The following is a 22,104-nucleotide window of genomic DNA, read 5'->3' as shown; positions in this document are numbered from 1 at the left end:
CACATGCTATGAGAAGGATACAGTGAGGTGCTGGGAAAAGATCGTGGAGACAGACCCAAATTGTTTTCTAGATAGCTTCAAATTAAAGTCTTAATAAAGTTTGTATTTTATCTGAAATATCACCTTTGCACATGAAGATAAAACACTCCGACGTTTACCTTTTTCTCATGTAGTTTGAAGTACATGGCAAGCGCATACAATTTTTATTTGTCAATGACAAAAGCATTCTAGATAAAATAGAAATATAAATAAACTACCTTAAAAAAAGAAGTTCTACATGAACTCTGTGTTGTTCCTTTTTTTCTCTTCACTCTTCCATGTAAAATATGTTCAGCAAGGGCAATCTCCATCTGTATATCCACTTTATAAATTGTCTTCCTCTCTCCAACATGTTGGACGCCGGCTGCGTCCAACATGTGCAGCTTGATGAATTTGCCTGAGAAAATTCATGTCACCATTCAGATCAAGAAACTGGACATTTCCAGCACCCAGTAACTTGCCCTTAACCTCTTAGAGTTACCACCCATTCCGAGCACAGGCACACACCTGATTTTAGCAACCTTGATTAGTTTTGCCTATGTTGTGAACTTATTTAAAGAAAACGGGACAGCATGTAACCTTTTGTTTCTGGTGGCTTTTAGATAACATTGTTTAGGGATTTATTCATATTTTTTGTGGAGTTGTAGTTTATATTTCCCTATTACTGCAGGGTATTTCCTTGTATGAATATAGCATAAACTGTTTGTCCATATTGATATCGGTGGACATTTGACTAGCTTTGGGGTTTTTTGGGAGTTAATATGTCTGTTTGGGTGAATGTATAAAGCTAATTTGTCTGGGTATGGAATTGCTGTGTCACAAGTGGTTGTATGTTTAATTTTTGTGTAAGCTACCAGTTTTTCCAAAGTAGCTGCCCAGTTTTCATTTCCAGCATACGTGAGTGTGATTTCCAGTTGCTCTACATTTTCTCCAACATTTGATATTGCCATATTTTCAAATTCTAGCCATTATGGTAGACAGTAGTTTTCATTTCTTCTCTCTGAAACTAATCAAGTTGAACACCCTTAAAAAATGTTTATCAGCCATTTGAATATTCTTTTTTTGCAGGATCTGTCTATTTTGGATTTTTCATGTGTAAAAATCTCGAGGTATCAAATATAAGCTTGTTTTTTCTCCTGGCCTTACTCCATTCATCCTTTTTACCCCAAGTATTTGGAAATGTAACAGTTTTAAAAGTAGGACTGAATGTTTAGCAAAGAACTCTTTTTCCTTTTGGAGTTTTCTCCTTGTCAACACATCACACAAATCTATGTAAATCCAGTGGCTTTTGAATTGGGAAAAAGTCTTACGTAAGCAATAAGGCATGGGGAAAGAGTAAAGGTTTGGAAATGAAGGGCTTGTCTTGGCTCCATCATTTATTATCAGCTGTTACCTTGGGCAAGTTATTCAAACTCTCCACACCTCATTTTCCTTATCAATAAAATGATGCAAAGCGTTGCTGGAGGATTAAATGAAGTAGTATTTATAAAATTTCTTATAATGTGTATAGTTACTTATTTGGAATAGAAACTCACCAAAGTCGATGTTAGAATAGAATCTCACAAAAGCCAGTGTTGCAAAAGTTGGTGTTCTATCACATCTTGCGGCCAGTTACTATATCCTGAACTTGTATGGGATTTCTTTAAATAGTGTGTTAAGAGAGTAAAGGATGAACTTGAAATCACCATCAAGGCATTTTTAAAGAATCTACTTTTATTTCATAGCTTTCACAAATTTTGAGGATAAAAATTCCATATATTACATAAATACTACCAGTCACAAGGCCTTTAAACACTGTGATGGGACTTGCCTCGCTGGACATGAAGAAACTGCAGGAAGAATGAATAACTCCTAGAAAGCTGTATCTCTTCTTTGCTTTGTGCAAAGAGCATCTCAGAAATAGACTGAAATATTCTTGTATGGGCGGAAAACAATAATTAGAGGCATCTGGTTGGTCCGATCCCCTAGGGGCTTAAGGCTGATCCCAGCAATACTATTGCTAATTAGTAGAGTGTTATTTTTCTTCATTTGATTTGTTTCTTCATCTGATTAAAATGAAGTTGAATACATTTCGGGAGGAAAGATTTTAGTATTACCCACCTGAGTTTTAAAGGCAAGCTGGTTTAATAAAGTTCCCTATTTTAGGAAAACCTGAATAACCTAAGCAGCATTTGAGAGGTTGCTCTAGATTTTTCGATTTGGCATTTCTTGTCTACTCCCTGGAGGGACCAGCAGGGGGCACGGTGCAGAGTCAAAGCCAGAAATGGCAGAAACAGTTCAGAAGCTTGATTGGAAGAGAGCCATCCCCAAACCCACCCCTCTTGTGTCTGTGCCCTGCATATTAGTTTCCTTTAAGCTCTTTCTCTATATTTGACGGTAAGTTAGAATTATAAGGAAACAGATAAAGTTGGAGGAATGAATCAAAAATATGACTAGTCTCAAAAAAAGCTTTCAAATAATAAGAGTAAAAACCCGTCTAGAAGTGTTGCAAAGAATGAAGCCATTCTTTTCCACTTTCCCCTCAACCGTCTTTCAGCCACTTTCAAATGAAACGTTTATGTCAGAAACCAGTTTACTCTTACAAAAGGAACCTTTTTTATAGGCAAAAACATACTATAACTCCTTTTAAAACTTACCCTGAAAAGCTGAGGCCAAAGTTGTATAAAGGCAAGGATGGCCTGATAAAACATTAATAATGCATAAACAGTATCCTTTAGAGATGTATCCCAATTTTGAGTCCAATATTCATTTCACATGAATGTAAAGAGCACTTTAATTTTTAATTTAAGAAATTCTGTAGTATTTCAAGGGCTAAAGTAGAACTTTGCAATCACACCTATTCAATATAGAACAGAGTTAACATTACTAGTACAAGTGCTCTGGATACTTTACATGAATAGCTCTATGATTCACACTAAAATTGATAAACACCATAATGGTCTAGGACTGAATTATTATTGCTGGACTTGGAATGAAAAGAAAAGGAAGATTAACCTGCCACTTCAGGAATATCACCCTTCTATTTTGTTTTGCTTTCAGACTGAGGTCATTTAAGTCACTTAGGAATTCCTTGATGTTGATGAGAGCAGTCATCTAGGCTTACTTTTTGCATGAAAGGATACCATATGCCAACTGGGGTTGGACTTTCCATGTAGTTGCATGTGTTGTCAAATTATTTTTAACCTCACACATAAATATTGGACCAAAGAAAACCCGATGTGCAAGTTTTCTTGCCTGCACCATGTAAGACGTCCCTTTGCTCTTCCTTCGTCTTCCACCATGTATGTGAGGCCTCCCCTTCCATGTGGAACTGTAAGTCCATTAAACTTCTATCTTTTATAAATTACCCAGTCTTGGATATGTCTTTATTAGCAGCATGAGAACAGCCTAATACACTGTAAAACAGGGATAACTCCTTAGGGAGGTGGTAAAATTAAATACGGCAATGGTCTATAAACATGATCTGTGATTTTCACCACTTAAATTGGGTCACACCAACTATGATATCCTCAGAGCTTTTAATGGAAATATATCTCTTCTCCAATTAGCAAGTTAATGGTTTTGCTGTGCCATTCCTCTGGTGAAAAACATAAAAATAAATTAATTGTAATTCTCCCATGTTTCTTCATACTCTATTAAGCCTTGCAGATACAGCAGGAACATGCCTTAAACTTGCATAGAACGTACAACGCATTGGAGTGGCGGAGATCAGCCACGACACAGATAACTATGCAAATCAATAACCAATTTTAATAGGGGCAACAGTGATTCAGAAGAATATTTTAGAGGTGAGAAAGAAGGGATCAGAGGTGGCAGGTGGCACTGCAGTTTAAAACGACACTTATCAAAAAGACACATCCCGTTTTTACCCATTCATGCTTTATTAATGGATATCACTAGGTATTGATTTAAAAGACATATTAAAATTATCTAGTGGAGTCATTGAAAGCTTATTATCTAATTTCCTAGATAACATCAACTGGTGGAAAATAAAGCATAAAATGATAGATAAATAAATCCCAAATTTCTGATGTATTTGGGATGAAGAGGTAGCTACAACAATGACCTAAATATCCACATTGAGTTTAGACACTGGATCGAGAAATGACACACAAGTTTTATAGAAAAACAATCAAAGATGCAAAATTGTAAAGAATGAGTGATCATATCCCACCCTCTAATTTTCTTAAATTTTGGAATCAGCATCCTTTATTATTCAGCATGCTCTATGTCCGTCTAGTGAGCCAAAAGCCATTTCTACTTTTATAGATGTGAGGCCATTTTTACTCTTTATTTTTCAGGCATTAAAATGGATTAGTGAAATCTAAGCAGTCCATTTCCAGGTCAGTCCTTACATTATGTTTTTCACAGGAGGGTTTTTTTTTCCCAGCAAACCCAGGCAAGGTAAGAAAACTAGTACACCCCAGGACCACTCAGTTATCTTTAAAAAACCCTACAGTAGATAAAGTGTTCCAGAACACTGTATCTGCTACCTTTCACGACAATGCCCAACACTGAATATTGACTGCCTTATGAAACCAACAAAAACTTATTCATGATAAATTGCCACCTACATTTGTTTCATATTAGAAGGGTTTTTTGTTTCTTTCTTTCTTTCTTTCTTTTAGAGATGGGGTCTTTCTCTGTCACCCAGGCTAGAGTGCAATGGTGTGATCATGGAATCACACCTGAGCTCACTATAGACTCAATCTCCTGGGCTTAAGTTATCTTCCTACCTCAGCCTCCCAAGTAGCTGGGACTACAGGTGAGCACCACCACATCTGACTAATTTTTTAAAATAATTTTCTTTTTTGGTAGAGATAGAATGTCACTATGTTGCCCAGGCTGGTCTTGAACTCCAGGGCTCAAGCAGTCCTCCCACTTTGGCTTCCCAAGGTGCTGGAATTAGAGGCAAGAGCCACTGCACTGAGACATACAGGTTTTCTTTCATCCTCCAAGTTAAAAAAATTGAAAGCAAAAATTCTGAATTTAATATGTTCTTTTCTAAAAAGTATCCCATTATGGTAATTCTAATATTGATGGCTTAAAAGCAATCCTAACTGTTATGATTTTCCAACTAATTATACTTTATTCATTCCTTGGAGTTAGAACAATTTTTTTTTTCTGTGTTATATTCAGACTGGGTGATCACTGGGACTAATTAGTATTCTTTTGAGTTCTGAAGAATGAGTTCAGCAGTTTAAATTCAGTATTAAAGAGTCTACTCCACCTGAAGCATTAAAGGGACCCATGATGAAACATTGGGGCACCCCAGGAATGTGCAAATAAATCCCTGATTTCAAGGTTCCAATGATCCAATCATGTTGTGTTTAGAATAATCAAAAAGTAGGCTGTTGTGCCCAAATAAACATAAGTAAAATTTTCAGTGTCTTCAAATACATTTCTTCAAAATGTCTTTGAGGTTTACACACCTTTTTCTATCAGATTAAATGTAATTAATTTCATTAGTTCAAAAGCCTTCATGAAAAATATAAAAAGAACCCAAGAGAAGTCCGAACAAGAAAAAGTACAAATGCCTTTCTTAATGAGCAAAGTGAGAACAAAAGCCAATCTCTAGGCTCTGTGAGGTCAGAAACAGGGTTTGTCTTGTTCTATTCCTGGTGCCTGGTGCCTGCCTCTTAGATGAACAAATGAATAAACATAAAGTACCCCACACTGTGGGGCTCATTCGAGGAATTTCAGTTCTGAAACTGCTGACCCTAAAATCAGAACCTCTCTGCCAAGGGTTGATGCCCAGTGCTGAAGAATAAATGTCTTTTTTAATATTATCAAATTTCAAAATTATTAGGAGACTTAAAACTGTTTCATTCTGTAAAATATAAGAATGAATCAATATTTATTAATGTCATTCTCCACAATAATAAATCAGAGAAGATATAAACCATGTGATCTTTGTGTGCCAAAAGGAATCTGATAAAACTCAATGTGTATTCTGATAAAAATGAGTAATAAAAATGGACTGATAATTTTGTTATAAAAATACACATTTTAAGCCGTGAACCAGCACCTTAATTCATATGAAAACATTAGAAAAAAATCCTATTAACGTCAGTGCAAGATAAGGATGCCCATTGTCCTTGTAATAATTTAATGTTGTTCTGAAATTACTAGTCAATTTAGTGGGAGAAAAGAGAGAAATATGGAAGGAATATTAGGAGAGAAGAGATGGAATAATTTGTAGATATGAGTCTATATCTGAAAAATGTCTAGACTGTTATTCCAAAACCATTGGAAACAAGTAAATATATACATATATACAATTTGTATTATATTATAAATATAATATATAATTATATAACATAAATTATGTATAATATAAATTGTGTATTTATATATAATACATAATACACCCAAATATATTGTTTATGAATTTAAAGAAGTATATGAACTTTATAGAAGTTCATACATATTAAGTTCATATGAAAAAAAAGAATTACCAAAACATTTCTGAAAGCATTGAGATAGGACTGGTGTATGTAATATGGAAGCATGGTATTAAGCAATATTAATAAAAATTTCATATAGATGTGTAATTAGATCTATAGAGGAATGGAGAATCCTGAAACTGCCTTCAGTATGCTTCAAAATTTTATTTTTAGTAAAGATAGCAATTCAAACCAACTTGGAAAACATGGATTTTTCCATCTATGTATTGAGTCAAATAAGTAACAATTTGGGAAAAAAGAAAAAAAGGGTAAGTTCACTTGTTCCAGTAAAGATAATTATACATAGACCAAAGATTTAAGCATTAAAGAAGGAAAAAGTCCTTTCAGACTAGAAGAGATAAGATGAAATTTAAGAGTATCACAGGCATTTCTGATACTCAGAATGGTATTTCAGATACCATTTTTCTTTATGTTATCTGAATTTCTGCTTTAGCAGAAAAATTGATAAATTTGATGATATAAATTTGAAAAACAATAATTGCTGCCCAAAACAGGAAAAGTCAAATCAATGCAAGATATTATATATAGTGTATATATATATGTGTGTATGTGTGCGTGTGTGTCCCATATATATATATATATATATATATATAGGCATATATATATATATATAGGCATATATATATAGGCATATATATATAGGCATATATATATAGGCATATATATAGGCATATATATATAGGCATATATATATAGGCATATATATATAGGTGTATATATATATATATATATATATATGCCTAAATTTTCTTAGCAGTGAAAGAGTTTTTACAGTTTACTGAGAGACCAAAATCCTGGCAGAAAGAATGGACAAAAGATAGGAACAGATATTTCACAGAAAAATAAACCGTTTACTTATAAACATAAGAAAAGTTGCTCAATAATATTCATAATATTAATTGGCAAATTAAAACAGCAAAAATTCTTCTTAGCCTGTTGTTTCAAAAGTTTGAAAATATTTACATTAATGGCAAAGATAACAGGCTCACTCATATGGCTGTTGGTCACGATGTAAACTGGTTCAACCTCTTTGGAAAAAATTTGATATAGCAATTGAAAATCTCAATATGTAACTACCCATATATTCAAATATGCACAAAGCCCTACAGACACAAAGGTTCATTTTGACGTTATTTATAAAAGGCTGGAAACAACCCAAGTGGACATAATCGGGGACTAGTAAAATAGAGTACTCTCGCACAAAGGATTACTTTGATGCTATAATGTATGTGTGAAGATATGAAAAGGTTTTCAAGATAAGCTATTGAAATAAAAAATACGGTACAGAAGATTGTGTATGTGTCTCCAATTGTGAAAAGATAACATGCATAAATATATATATAAATACACACAGACACGTAGATACATATATACATACACATTCATATACACAACTAAACACAGATGTCTGTTCACCAGAACAATACACAAAGGGTATAGAAAGAGTTGTTCATCTGGATTTTGACAGTATTATTCTCCATTGCACACTGCTTTTTTCCCTTGAGATTTTCCTCCCATGTATGTGCCTGACTTTTAATTTAAATTTAAAAGCAAGTTAAAATTAAAACCCAACGAAAGCAGAAAAAATAGATAAAAGGTATTTGTCACCTTACTGCTCTGATTGTTTTTTTTAAATAGCTTTAAAAAATTTTTAAACCCAATATCATTCTCTTTTGAGAGGCAAACAAAAGCTGACAACCTCTGGGATATTTTTCCACATAAATACAGAATAGTTACTGAAGTATAAACTAAAATCAATCTCACTTTTGTCCTGAGTGAATTCATAATTTAGTATTTCTTTGACAACTCAGGAGATAGATTAGAAACTTTCAGTGTCTTGTACTTGGTCTTATGACTGTCAATTGTTGTTGTGCATTAGATGCGCTGAAGTCTATGTTAAAAATGTTGAGTACCTTTTGAAGGAATGCTAATGAAAGCAGCACTTCTTGATGTTATCTATAGCTTTTTATATTTTCATTGATATTATATTTTTACTTTATCTCCCTCATCACACTGAGGATATGTTATATCCGTATATCTATGTATCTCTCTCTCTCTTTCTCTTTCTCTAATCTCTATATAATTATATTCATTGTAAGACGCAATATTTGGGAATGAAATATATAACAGACACATACCTAACAATTTTAAAACAACATTCTTGGTAACAACGATTTCCTCAGTCTAAAAATAAAATCTGATGCTCACTGGTAGGAATTTTTCAAGCCATAAAAAGTCGCATCTGACTCATTTGAGTTCTGTGAAGAATGGTACTATAGAAATACAAAATACTACTATCATACTACAGCACCAGGTTGTCAGTCTGGTAACTTCACTACCCTCACCTTTATAAGCCTATCATTTGCAAACATCCGCTTCCCGCCTGCTTTCTCCTCCTAACCCAGAGCTTTACGACATCACATTAAATATCCGTGTAGCTCCACCACAAGATGGGCAGATGAGAAATTAAAGAATTAAAACTGTCCTGCATTTTACTAGCATCTATATCAACTGCAATAAACATGTGTGCAGGCTTCTTGACGATGGTTGCTCCTGCGATAATGGTTCTTAGAGCTTGGCAGCACTTGCTGACTCTGCTAAGTAAATGACAAATGGAAAGACGGAGAATGCAAGTGAGGAGGGGGTGGGGGTGGATTAGACTCTGTGACAGTGGCATGCATTTTATATTTAGGTCACTTGTCAGGAACATAAATCAGACCACTCATTTCCCTATGTTTAGATGAGGGACCATCAGCTCTTCTAGGTTTGGCTGCACTTGGAGGCTGTGCAAACAGATCCTGAGACATCTTTGACGAGGGAGCACAGTAGAACACGCCTGGCTGTTGGAGATGGGGAGATGCCAGCAGATGAGGCATCAGGACCACATGGGAGAATGTAGGGAGACCCCCTGAAACTATTGCTATGGAATAAAAGATGAAATGCTCCTGAGTATTGTAAATACAAAATTGCATGCAGGATTGTGTAAAGACAATGCCAGGTTGGACTGCCAGAACGAGCCAACAGCGCGTGATGTGCTTCCCCCTGCAGAGAGCCTATGAATGGACATGCAGTCAGGGAGGTTTCACATCACCAAGATTCCTATCCCAGAAAAGCAGATGTTCATAGCTCTGGGAATGGAATGCGACCCTTGTGGAAAGCCTATAAACAGATGCATGGGGGACACCTGTCCATATGGATAAGATAGGGCTATAAACGCCCTCATCTTGCTGCGGCTCTTCTAGCCCTCTTTAGGGTTAAAGCATACTCCCTTCTGAGAATTTCTGGTCTAACCAGTTGTCTAGCTTCACGTCCTGTTTCCATGGATTGTTTGTAACCAGCTTTTGTTGCAATTGTTACTGCTGATTAATATCTTGCTAATCATAGGTTATGGAAGGACTGTGTTTCTGTTCTAAGGCTCTCTTAGAACTTGCTGACGCAAACACTATATTGTAAATTCTTATCTCTGTATACTGTACTTCTACATACAAATGTACTGTACTTCTACATACAAATGTTATGTTGAAGAATTACTTCGTCCCCATATGACCATCTCACCTAATAATCAAAAGACCCTAAATCCCTCACTAACCTACCCCCGCCCTCACTAAACGTAATAATAAATGCTGGTATATCCAGTGCATTGTTGGCACCGTGGGAGCATAACGCGGTGACCCCCCTGGACCCAGCTTTCACTATATTGTGTGTCTCTATTATTTCTCAACCTGCCGATCCACCTAGGAGCAGAGGGAGAGCCCCGTTGCATTGTGGGCTGCTGGCCAGATCCCACAATAGGGGAAGGCTAGGGGCACCAGGTGGAGGAGGAGGGTACTGGGATAATAAGTTTTAATTGTTTTTCATTCTATGTGTGTTTTTTTCCGCATTATTATTTTTTCTTAGGGACTGTTTTTTAAATTTTAGGTTTGAAAGTGCATGTGAAGGTTTGTTGCATGGAGGTATTGTGTAATGGTGGGATATGGGCTTCTAGTGAACCCATCACCCAACAAAGTAATGAACATAGTACCCAATAAGTAGTTTTTAAATCCTTGCTCCCTCCCACTCTCCCTTGGTTTGGAGTCCCCAGTGCCTATCATTTCCATCTTTATGACCATATGCACCTACTGTTTAGCTCTCACTTATATGAGAGAACATGTGTTTGATTTTCTGAGTTATTTTACTTCAGATAATGGCTAAGTCCATCTATGTTGCTGTGAAACACATGATTTCATTCTTTAAATGGCAGTGTAGTATTCCATGGTGTAAAAAAAAAAATCCCATGTTCATGGATAGGAAGAATCAATATTGTCAAAATGACCATACTGCCCAAAGCAATCTACATATTCAACACAATTCCTATCAAATTACCAACATCATTCTTCACATAATTAGAAAAAACAATTCTAAAATTCATATGGAACCAAAAAAGAGGCTGAATAACCAAAGTAATTGTAAGCAGAAAGCACAAAGCTGGAGGAACCGTATTACCCAACTTCAAATTATACTGCAAGGCTATAGTAACCGAAGCAGAATGGTACTGGTAGAAAAATAGACATATAGATAAATGGAATAGAGACCCAAGATATAAAACCACACACCTACAATCATCTGATCTTTTGCAATGACAACAAAAGTAAATGGGGAACGGACACCTTATTCAATAACTGGTGCTGAGAAAACTGGCTAGTGATATACAGAAGAATGAAACTAGACCCCTGTTTGTTACCATATTCAGGAACTTTTAAAAAGTAACACAGAGATGTTTGAGAGGAAGAGACTGATGGAAGGACATCTCTGTTGCAAATGTCTCTGAATGAGGCAAAGGAAAACTGTTCAAAGGCAGAAGTAGTAAGAATGTAGAAGAGAGGCTCAATCTGTGAAACCCATGAAAGGAACTAAAACAATCTCCTAGGAATGCCAGATATCTTTCATTCAGATGCAAAACCAAGACTGAAGTCTTAGGGGAGAGCCTGATCCTGCACACAAGAACAGACATTGTAGAGCCAAGAGCAACTATCTCAGCTGCCCCTTTGCTGAAATCTCTGCTTATTGATTCAACTCCTTCCCAACATAAAGCCACCTCTGACCTGTTAGACACCAGCGGGTGTCTAAATTTCGACATGCAGCTTCAGAAAAGCATAAACATGCCTGTCTCACTCCTTGTAAAGGCTGATGAAAATATTTGCAAGCTATCCAAAAATTGAGAGAAGCAAGCTCAAAAAGCCAACTCTATTTTTCCCTCTATTATTACAAAATGGAGGAAAAACATTTATGTGGACACGTGTTTTTTAAAATATATTTTTGTTGGTATACAGTAGTTGTACGTATTTTGGGGGTAAATGTGAGATTTTGATACCTGTATACAATGTGTAATGATCAAATCGGGGTGATTAGCATTTCTATCACTTTAAATGCTTGTCTTATTTTGTGTGTCAGGAACATTTCAATCCTTTTCTTCTAGCAATTTAAAAATATGCAATAAATTTGTGTCAATTATACTTTCCTTATCTGGTATCAAATACTAGAACTTATTCCTTCCATCTAACTGTATTTTTATACCCATTAACCAACTTCTGTTTATTCCCTCCTCCCCACTACCCTTCCCAGCCTCTGGTATCTATCATTCTATTCTCTACCTCCATGAGATCCACTTCCTCAGCTCTCACATGTGATTGTGACCATGCGATATTTGTCTTTCTGTGCCTGGCTTATTTCCCTTAACATAATGACCTCCAGTTCCATCCATGTTGCTGCAAATGACAGGATTTCATTTTTATATGGTAAAATAATATTTCATTATGTATATATACATATATATCACATTTTCTTTATCCATTCATTCATTGATGGACATTTAGGTTGATTTTATACATTTTCTATTGTGAACCCTGCTGCAAAAAACATGACAGTACAGATATTCCTCTAATATACTGATCTCCTTTCCTTAGGGTAAATACCTAACATTGGGATTGCTAGATCATATGGTAGTCCTAATTATAGCTTTTTGAGGAACCTCCATATGGTTCTCCATAGCAGCTGTACTATTTTACATTCCCACCAACAGAACATAAGAGCTCCCTTTTTCCACATCCTTTCTAGGATCTTTTATTTCTTGTCTTTTTGATAATAGACATTTTAACTGGGGTGAGGTGATATCTCACTGTGGTTTTGATGATGCTTGTCTTATTGTCACAGAGAAACTTCTTGAAAGTGTTGTCTTTAGTCAGTGTGTGAATTTCTCAAATTGCCAATCACATCCACAACCATGATCATGTTCCCTGTCTTTAGCTCAACATCCTATTGAAATTGATTTCTAACTTGGCTTTAGCCACACTGGCTTTTTAATGTCTCAGAACACACTCACCTTTTCTGACACGCTGGGCTTTTGTTTGCCATCCTGGATCCCTCTCTTTTCCTTTTCCGTCTGATATTCTCTGATCCCTCAAGGCCCACACCCAATGTGCCACCTCTATGAAGGTACCCAGGCTCCCCTAGAGAAGTAAATCCTTGTCCTGGCTCCTAGAGGCTAGGGTTGCCCCATTATTAAATTGTACAGTATTGTAGTGTGTATGATGGGATTGTTTGTTTTGACTTGTGTTGAATTAACTGGGCTATGGGTTGCCCAGGTTGAACATTATTTCTGGGTGTGTCTGTGAGGGTGTATTAGTCAGGGTACTCCAGAGAAACAGAGCCAATAAGAGATAGATAAATAGGTAGATAGATAGATAGATAGATAGATAGATAGATAGATAGATGATAGATAGATAGATAGATAGATGTAGAGATAGGTAGATGTAGTGATAGATAGAAAGATACATATTAATAGATACAGAAATAGATACAGAGATAGGTATAGATAGACAGTGTATTAGTCCAATTCACTGAGAGCCTGAATAGTACAAAAGGAGGAGGAATTAGGAATCATCCCTTTTTTTCTGACTTACTGCTTGAGGTAGGACATCCCATCTCACCTTCTCTTGCTCTTGGGCTGGTTGACACTCCTTGGCTCTTGACTCTCCTGGTTCCCAGACCTTCAAACTCAGAATGAATTACAAGACCAGGTTTCCTGAGTCTCCAGCTTGCAGATGGCAGGTCATGGGAATTCTCAGCCTTCATAATTGCATGAGCCAATTTATCATAAATCTGTCATTTATCTATCCATCTACATATCTATATCTGTCTATCCATCTATCTATCTATAGCTATCTATATCTGTATCTATATCTCTATATATCTCTATGTCTATCTATGCCTCTATATCTATTTAAGTTTATCTATCTCTATATCTATGTCTTTATATCTATCTGATATGGTTTGACTCTGTGTCCCCACCCAAATCCCATCTTGAATTGTAATCCCCATGTGTTGAGGGAGGGTCCTGGTGGGAGGTGATTAGATTATGAGGGCAGTTTCTCCCATGCTGTCCTTGTGATTGTGAGTGAGTTCTCATGAGAGCTGATGGTTTTAAACTGTAGCACTTCCCCTTTGCTTGCTCTCTGTGTCCTGTCACCATGTAAGACATGCCTTGCTTCCCCTTTGCCTTCCGCCATGGTTGTAAGTTTCCTGAGGCCTCCCCAGCCATGCAGAACTGTGAGCCAATTACACCTCTTTTCTCTATAAATTACCCTGTATCAGGTAGTATCTTTATAGCGTGTGAAAACAGACTAATACACTATCTATCTACACCTATCTCTACATCTGTTTATATCTATCTATCTCAATATCTAATTATCTCCCTATCATCTATCTATCTATCTATCTATCTATCTATCTATCTATCTATCTATCTATCTTTTTATTGGCTCTGTTTCTCTGGAGTACCCTGACTGATACATGTGGTTACACATCTACTTTCTCTGCTGAACTTCAAGTGTTGCATGAGCATTTTACTTTGCTTTTTATCCCCAGGCCCTATCATAGAATTGAAGCTCTTTAAAAGTTTATTCAAACAAAACAAAGTTAAAAAAACAAAATTTAAAAACTGAATTAATATTTGCAAGATGTGATGAACCTCCAATTCATATTAGATTTATTACAAGCATTATATTAGTTAAGGTTTTCATTAATTTTGTTGTGCTGTTTCCCCCACTGTGTGTCAGAATTATCAAAACTGAAGTGCAGCAGAGTTTCTCGAGATCAACACTATTGACACCTGAGGCCAGACAATTTTTGGTTTTGGAGGTCTGCTATGAGCATTGTAGGATGTTTAGCACCATCCCTGGCTTTTACCCAGTAGTTCCTTTTCTCCTCAGTTGTGACAATCAAAAATATTGTCTCCAGACATTGCTAAGCATCTCCTGGAGAAGTGGTACAAGATCACCCCCAAGTTGAGAACTACTAAGTACCACTAAGTATCTTGTACCACTTATCTTTCTTCTCTTCCAGAGGAATGAGAAAGGAATAGAATTAAACAGAGACAAACATAATAAAGACATTTCCAACCAATGGGCCTTGTTTGGGATTCAGGCTCAGAACATGGGCACATATCATACAAAAGCTTGGTTTGGAGTCAGCAACTGGGGAGTGGAATGGTTTAGGTGCTCTTTAGTCTTGACTGTATGGCCCATTGTGCACACATCTCCCTCCTGAATGGTCCTAAATGTTCTAGGGTCTGAATTCTGTCTTCTTCACATCTATATTTTTGTACAAGTCATAGAACAATGCTTTGAACATGAATTGGATTAACAGCCTTGTCAGTCTTAAAGGTCAGATTTACTTTCATTTGAATTAGAGGTATTACTGACAAGCAACAACAAAACATTTTTCTTAGAAATCACATAATTTCTTAGAAATGGTACATCATATATTCACCATTCTCGATTTAATGGGCAATGAGAGAGATTTACTATAAAGAATTGGTTCATATGATTGTGGAGGCCGTGAAGTCCCAAGATCTGCAGTGGGAAAGCTGGAAAGCCAGGGGAGCCCATGATGTGAGTTCTGGTCTGAAGGCCTGAAACCCAGGAGAGCCAAGGGTATGAGTTCCAGTCTAAGTCTGAAGGCCTGAGACCCAGGAGAGCTGTTGGTGTGAGTTCTGGTCTGAGTCTGCAGGCCTGAGACCCAGAAGAGCTGAGAGTGTGAGTTCCAGTCTGATTCTAAAGGCCGAAGACCTAGGAGAGCCAAGGATGTGAGTTTCAGTCTGAGTTTGAAGGCCCGAGACCCAGGAGAGCTAAGGGTGTGAGTTCCAGTCTATGTCTGAAGGTCTGAGACCCAGAAGAGCTGAGGATGTGAGTTCCAGTTTGAGTCTGAAGACTTGAGACCCAGAAAAGCTGAGGGTGTGAGTGCCAGTCTGAAGGCCTGATACCCAAAAGAGCCAATGGTGTGAGTTCCAGCTGAGTCTGAAGGCCTGAGACCCAGGAGAGCTGAGGGTGTGAGTTTCAGTCTAAGTCTAAAGGCCTGAGGCTCAGGAAAGCCGATGGTATGAGTTCCAGCCTGAAGGCATGAGACTCAAGAGAGCCAATGGTGTGAATCCCAGTCTTCTGGCTAGAGACCCTGGAGAGCTGAGGGTGCAAGGTCCAGTGTGAATCTAAAGGTCTAAGGATCAGTAGAGTCAACAATGTTATTTTTAGTCCAAGATCAAGTCTGAAGACAGGAGAGGACCAGTGCCTTAGCTCTAAGACAGTCAGGCGGAGAGAAATAATTCTATCTTACTCAGTCTTTTATTGTATTCAGGTCTTCCATGGGTCAGATGATGTGTACCCACAGCAGGGAAGATAATATGCTTTACCCAATGTACCAGTTCAATGCTAATTTCAGCCAGAAACACCCTCGGAGACACACCCAGAATAATGTTTAATCAAATATCTGGGCACTCTATGTCCTTGTCAAATTATTGCACACAAGTAACTGTTGTAGACTTTATATACCCTTTTAATACTTTTACATTTTTATAGGGAGAAAATTTACATTATTTGTGACAATAAAAGAGAAATCACTGGGGTATGAAATCTTTAAACCATTTAAAATCCTCAAATTATTCTATTTGAAACTTGTTCCCTAAATTTGCAAAATGACAAATTCTGACTATGATTTTGCAGAGATCTTGCTGTTGTTCTCATGCACATTTGAAGGTATTATTAATTAGAAGGATAAGCAAAGATCATAGTGTGGCTATATAAGCCATATGGCTAACCACTTAAAAAGAAATCTCATCCCTCATCCCCCATCCTATACCCATGAATATCTATATAATATGTACATAGATGCAGACATATATACTGTCATACAGACTTCACACGGGCACACACATACATATATCTGAAAAATGGAATAATAGAAATTAAAAAGGTTTTCACCAGGTGCGGTGACTCATGCCTGTAATCCCAGCATTTTGGGAGGCCGAGGCGGGCAGATCACTTGAAGTCAGGAGTTTCAGACCAGCCTGGCCAACATGGTGAAACCGCATCTCTACTAAACATACGAAAAATTAGCTGGGCATGGTGGTAGGTGCTTGTAATCCCAGCTACTTAGGAGGCAGAGGCAGGAGAATTCCTTGAACCCAGGGGGTGGAGGTTGCAGTGAGCTGAGATCCCGCCATTGCACTCCAGCCTGGGTGACAGAGAGAAACTCCATCTCAAAAAAAAAATTAAAAAATTAAGAGTTTTACAGAAGTTCCTTGAAAACAAATGCAATGTGCTAACTCAACATATTTTTTAAAATAAAAATATGATTAATGTAAATTTGCCTAACAAAATTCAAAAACCCTAATTATTTCCCATTTATGAGATGAGAAATGTTGGTCTCAAAAGTGTAACTCTCCTTTTCCTTGTACTCTTCAAACATATTTTCAATTGACAGAGGATTTTATGCCAATTCCATTAAATATTGCAAATTTGTCAGATGAAACGATAGACTTGTCATGATATTTTATTGTAATTTTACAAAACATTCAGAACAATTCACTTGAAATCGTGAGACAAAACACATGCACACATACACACATATACACACATCTAGGTATTTGAAATATTCCTATTTGAGAGCCATCAGTATATGTAGAAGCCAAAATTTGTTATAACTCAATATTCCTATAAACTACCATTTTTATTCTTGGATTAGAAACAATTCTATTTTAACGGAGTCTTCAATATGTGATTTTTTTTTTCCTTTGGAGAAATCATTTCTACTGGTGATAAGTACTCTGCTGTTATGTGGTACCTTAAATAACTTAGAACTATCAAGTTTGAAACCCTGACTTTTAAAAGATCATTTCAGGCCATCAGATAGCAATGCAGATTCTATGAAAATGTTTGTTGGGAGACTATCAATCACACCAGTGTTCAGAGTGTATCAGGAATGGTGACGTGCTTTCTATTACTGGACTCCTCATTTGTGTGCATTTGCCCTTCACACTCTCCTTATTCTAAAAAGCCTTTTATAAGTCTTGAAGCTCTTCACCTTTTTCAACCCAGGGCTGTTTCTCCAGATTTGCAGCATAAGTGATGCAGCAGAAGGTCAAAGGAGACACCCAGTGATGCTCGAGTAGATCTTCTGCCCTGAACTCTACCCTGTTACCACTTGAGTGAATTAAGTTGCCTACAACGATGGTCCCTCTATAACTAGTGATTCAGGGATCTCAATCACAAGAAGTATAATTAGATTTACCTGGGATGGTGATTCTGATGTGCGGCCAAGATAAGGGATCTACCACCATGGAGGAAGAGCCATTAAACAATGGCTAGTGGGCCAAATCTGTCTGGCCATGTGTTCATTTAGGGCCCATTGGCTAAGAATACATTTTCATGTTTTTTAAATGACTGGGAAAAGAATCAAAAGGAGGCTTATGTTTCATGACAATAAAAATTATACGATATCCAAATTTCAGTGTGCATAAATGGGAAAACTACCATATTCATTCATTTTCATATTGCCTGTAGCTGCCTTCTCCATATGACAGCAAGGTTGAGTAGCTGCAGCAGAGACTGTGGGGTCCAGAAAGCTGAACACATTATCTGGCTCTTTCCTCCAAACATCTGCCAACTCCTGCACTAGAGGAAACCTTAACTTAACCCTTTGACTTTTAACCCTTTGACTCTTAACCCTTTGACTCTCTCCTTAATACACAGAATAAACACAAAATTCCCAGCATCAAATGATAAAATAATAAACAGATGTGTTCTAGTCATAAGAGTTATTGAAGTCCAAGCATATAGGAAACTGGAGATAGCATCCACGCTCAAAAGTACACTCCCCAAAGCTGAAGTTTCCAAGCTTAGCAAACAGCCCTATAGTGAGACTTCATCCATGCTCAAGGTCTTCTCACCTCTCACTCTCAAGGTTTTGTGCATAGTGTAGGGGGCATCTGCTCATGGCTTCTCCTGCTTTCCTAAATATTTTGGTTGCTACATGGTTCTGAAGAAGATCACCATGGCCCTGGATTTCCAGGTTGAGTATAGGCAATGTAGATTAATTGTATCATAATATTATCTCCCCCTGAGCTCTCTGATTGGCCGGGAATGTTGGGGTAAGTGAACTCATGCCTCTTTTCTGGACGTGAATCAAGAAGCAGTGAAATTGGAAGTGACCTTAGGCCATCAATGGAGTCAACTTTAAGATGAATGAGACAACAGGCAGGCCAGTGTGAGGAGAAAAACCAAGTGCTTGGTTCATAAAGGAGTTGCTAGATGAAGTTTCTCCGAAGTATGCCCAAACTCTGAACTTTCCATTTAGAGTTGTCAGAACTAGTAAATGATACAGGACGACCAGCTATATTCAAATTTTAGATAAACAACGAAAAACTCTTTAGTATAAGTATTATAAAAATAAGGAACTCAAAATTAAAGCTGTTGGAACTTTAATTTTGTTTTAGACGTAAAGGAATGTAATTATGAGAACTGAGTAACCTGACAGACAGCTATAACCTACGCAGCTGCAACATTTGTTCCGCTGATTATGAAATAGCCTTTGCTTTACCTACATTGTTTTGTAAAATGTTGTGAAAGACTAAAGGGCACCAGGGAAGATCCCTTTCCCACTGCACTGTTGATTTTCATTATGGATTAACTTCTCTCTTACTTCTCATACAGAAAGACCTCACAATTACCACATTGTCTAAGATGAAATATTAAATATATTTTTAATTGGAAAAGGAAAATAAAACAGCTGTAATTAATCAAATTGCTGAAACTCATAAACTAGCCTTGTAGAAAAACTATTGTAATCCTGTTCAATTTTTTTGTGTTTTCTCCCCATATAAGCAAGACCTTAGCGTTCCCGTTTAGAAGCAATGATCCCATTTCTTCAGAATCTGTGTTACCTGAATGGTTGTTCTTAGCTTTGCAACTGAATAAACTCTTTTATACTGGATTCTGAGCCTTTTGATGATTTTAGGTTGACAGTATGTTGTATGATAGTGTGTATGTACATGTGTATATATGTATATGTGCATATATGTATATATATGTGCGTGTGTACACTAAACTCTTCTTTTTTCCCCTACTGCCAGTTCTCATTTATTTGGATAACATCTTGAACATCTTGTTACTACCTGTTATTACTGTTCAGAAGTTTGGCAGCAAAAGCAGATATTGAACCCAATTAAAAATTCTAAACTTGCGTAAATGCTAAACTTGCATTAGCTAAACTTACACTTATTCTGTATTTTTTAGAAAAACAAATCATTTGCCAAAATGAGCTCTAAATACCTAGAGGTGTTCACTTCTTAGGGAAACCTTATCAGAATCACTTATCAAAAAAATAGGTGGCACAACTCTCTGGACTTGCCATTTTAAAACCTATGATCTTTATCTGTGAATTACAAGTAAGGTGTTTCACTGACAGACTTTTTTTTCTACAATGAACCACTCTTCTTGGTATCAAGGCATGTCCTGGAGCCTGACTTCCATATCCCACCACTTTTGAGTGGGTAATTGTGACTGATGATAACTCATTGTGCTGTCTTCTGGAGGCTGCTGCTTTTTAAAAATTTTAGCCAGTAAATATTTGCATAGAAGAGTAGATAAAATGTCTGCATTTTGCTTAAAAATGCATACAGAATTCAAGAGGTGAAGAGTCACAAGAATAAGAAGCCCACTTAATCTATGAAAATCAATAATTTGGTTGAAGGAAGAGGGGATGAGTGTATAAATGCAATCTAACTCTGCTTTGGGAATAATTCTCATATACAAATCAATAGTCGGGTTCAATTTCAGCCCAAGAACCATGGCTCTCTGAGCCGCGCTTCAAAACCACTTGCCGTGAGGAATACATGCACTAAACATCTACTCTTTTCAGCTGTGTCTTCATCTATTTCCATTAGGGACTCTGCAATCTATTTTTTAAAATAATGGTGTCCATATGAAGTGGCTATGTTTCCTGGGGTATATACCCTGAGATGCGTCATCGCATGCCAGGAAAATTTAGAACACGGACACACATGAGGAGTTTAGGATGGAGGTTTAACAGACAGAAGAGAAGAGAAAGAGAAACAGCTCTCTCTGTAGAGAAAGGGGTCTCCAAGCAGAAAGGACCGGCTGGCAGAGAATGCGCCAGATTTTATAGACAGGTTTGAGGAGGCAGTGTCTGATTTACATAGGGCTTAACAGATCGGTTCGATCAGGTATGACATTTACATAGTGTGGGTTCGGGGGGAGACTGGTTGCCCCACCCTAATCTTATTATGCAAATGGGCTTTCCAGTTGATCAGTGCCATCTTGTCTGCTCCTTATAGTACGTGTGGCTGACAGAAAAGGGAAGATGGAGCTGCCATCTTGAACATGTCTAGTCTTAAGTTCCTGCCAGCATTCACTCGTGGAAGCTCCCAGCTTGCTTGTCTATGTCTGCAGCTCGACTTTACAGGCTGCTCTTTCCTAGAAAACGATTTGCGGCTGCTTTTCATTAAAAAGGAAAGCCTTACTGAGGACTCCCATACCCTTACTATCTGCCTAAGTGATTTCTTCTTAACTCCTGTGTCACATATACCAATGAGGTAAGTCTCTGCAGAATACACACACTTTAAAAAATCACTTGTTGTTCAACCAAAATTCAAACTTCACTGGGAATCCTAAAATTTATCCCTCAACCCCAATTAAGTCAGGGAAGCCAATGCATCCATTCCCTTTTGTTCAGACCATGCCTCTATGATTCTTTCTTGCATGCAAGGAGAGAATTTGTTTAAAAAATAAAAAGAAAAAATACGAAGGGGAGTATTTTTCCATGTTCCCTGCTCCTGCATGGAAGAGTCTTTTATCTGTGCTCATTAATTTTTCATCCTTCATAAATTTATTTAATCTCAATAGCTGTCTTAGTGTCCTATGGTTGTCACAACAAGTTACCACAAATCCAGTGGCTTAAAACAACATAGACGTATGTTGTTGTATTAGTCAGGGTTCTCTAGAGGGACAGAACTGATAGGATAGATGTATATATAAAGGGAAGTTTATTAAGGAGTATTGACTCACATGATCACGTAGTGAGGTCCCACAATGGGGCGTCTGCAAGCTGAGGAGCAAGGAAACCAGTTCAAGTCCCAAAGCTGAAGAACTTCGAGTCTGATGTTCACCGGCAGGGAGCATCCAGCACGGGAGAAAGATGGAGGCCAGAAGACTAAATTAGTCTGTCTTTCCATGTTCTTCTGCCTGCATTTATTCTGGCCACGCTGATAGCT

This window comes from Pan troglodytes, chromosome X, assembly GCF_028858775.2.
Source record: "Pan troglodytes isolate AG18354 chromosome X, NHGRI_mPanTro3-v2.0_pri, whole genome shotgun sequence".
NCBI classification, from domain to species: domain Eukaryota; kingdom Metazoa; phylum Chordata; class Mammalia; order Primates; family Hominidae; genus Pan; species Pan troglodytes.
Note: the sequence above shows the minus strand (reverse complement) of the source record.